The sequence below is a fragment of the Aotus nancymaae genome, unplaced genomic scaffold (assembly GCF_030222135.1).
Source record: "Aotus nancymaae isolate 86718 unplaced genomic scaffold, 86718_ANA_hifiasm-v0.15.2.pri h1tg000020l, whole genome shotgun sequence".
NCBI lineage: Eukaryota > Metazoa > Chordata > Mammalia > Primates > Aotidae > Aotus > Aotus nancymaae.
The window spans coordinates 36,322,273-36,324,466 of record NW_026988432.1 but is presented as its reverse complement, the minus strand read 5'-3'; positions in this window follow the sequence as shown (position 1 = coordinate 36,324,466).

Sequence of the window (2,194 nt, the reverse complement as noted above, 5' to 3'; positions counted from 1 at the left end):
GAAGTTTAGGACTGAAAGGTTCATAGAAATTATTTTTATCTCCCTTATTTTACATTTTTTTAAAAAAAGAAAACAAAAAATAAACAAAACTGAGAGATATTGAATTGCCCAAAGGCAGACATTGAGAATTTAAATTTTCTAATTCCAGGTACAGTGTTTTGTTGTTGTTGTTGTTTTTAGTATCATGAAGTTGGTCTTTATTTCTTGCTAAGACTGTATATAAACACTTTCAATAAAATAAGACAAATTAAAATAAATGAAATAAATATGCTGACTAGTTCCTACATAAACTTTTCTTTTAGGACCAGCTTATAACAAGATTATGATAAAGATCTAAAGTTTTGATCATAAGGATCTTGTGGAGTGGCATCTACTGCTCTACCAACTCTTGTACAAATTAACCTCATAGAATATTTGGCTACCCTTTGCTTACACTGCTGTATGAATTTGAGCTATTAGAATGTGATATTGCAAGGAAAATACTTTGGCCCATGGTAAAGCAGTTTACTTGAGAAGATAAAGAATTTTCTAGGGCTGGTCTCTGTTCTGAATAACTTGTAACCATACTACCCTGGTGGCCCATATGTTCGGTCTACCCTATGTAAGTTTAAGCTTCCAAAAGAAGATACTATTTCATTTTGAATGAATCTTTGTTGCACGTTATGTACTAAGGTATTCCTTAGTCAGTCTATAAGAATATGTGTCCAATTCACAAAAGCCTCCCAAGCGGGTAAATAAAGCAGAAAACAAGGGCAAGGAGGAAAACTTAGGGCAATTTTATTTCCAACAAGTAATCTTCCAGACACTAATACAACAAATAAATAAATCTATTAATATAAGTCCTGCTAAACTCACCCAAAGCTACCATGCTCTCTCAAATCTTCTTCTGCTTAAACCTCTAATTTTGACATGGAACACTTATAGGTAAAATTCTATGTTGCTTGAGTTTAAAAACAAATTCTCGATCATGTTAATGTTAATGAAGAGCTGGGGATGTGTTTTGCAAAGCTCACCTTCCCATATGGACAGGTAACCTCCATAATGCTAAAAAATTCTAACTGCAATGTTTACACTTGTGCATTATTTTTAAACCGTATGACACACTCCTCTTTTCTTCTTTCCCTGAGAAGCTGCCATTTTGAAAATACAATATCACACAGAAGTTATATTAAACATGATTGAATCATCCTTCGTTGTCTTTTTTGTTTAACAGATGAAGATATTAAAGTTTGAAAAAGCTCAAGTAACATGGCCAAACACAGCAGAGTTGAAGCTAGAAGCCAGCCCTCCACAGTAAGAACTCCAGTTTTCAAGACAAAGTAGAATTACTCACAGCTTGTCACCATTTAATTCAGCTGACTTATGCCCTTCTTTTCCACTCTGACTCCAGTTGGATCCTATTCCATCTCTTCAATCAATGTTCAATATTAAAAACTATATACTAGACACTGGAAATGCTCTAGTAAACTAATGAGCATTACCCCTGCTTCCAAGATTATAGGGCTTCACTCTCTATGTAACCTCTAGAAAGATTAAAGAGCAAATTCAGTGCTTTCCTGAGACACTCATATTCATGCAGCCACTCCCATTCACCTTGTTCCTTCCCATCTCTCTATCACCAGAAGGCCCACCTATTGCCTCAACTGGCTCAGACACTTACTCAAACTCTCTTTCTGTCACTTATACAATCCTCTTGACGGCAATTGCTGGCAGCATTTTTTGCTGAAGATATTTCAGTTTGGAAAAAGTTAAAAGCATGGAAGAGTGCCTTGAGCAACAGTGGCTGCTATTAAGTGCTTTGGCAGTTTGTCAAGGTTTAGCCACCTGCCTGGAAGAAGTTTTACTCACCTGCAAATTTCACTCCCTCAGTCACCGATTTACCTCCTTCCTTCAAATCTAAACACTTATCAACACCGGATTATTTCTGTATTGTATTCATTATGATCTTCATGAAAGTCAAAGGTGTTTGACTCACAAAATCACTATGGCAAAAATACCAGACATTTTTTAATCTCTAATTTATTTTCTCCCGGATACAGCTTTCCAGCATTTCTTCAAACTCAGTATCTTCCTTTGCCAGAACACCTGATGGTACTGTAAGGACACATCCAAGTACAAACAGATTCATCCTCTTTTCTAATCCTCCTCTGCTTCCCAAAGGAGGCAAAATAAATAAATAAATGAAATAAAAACA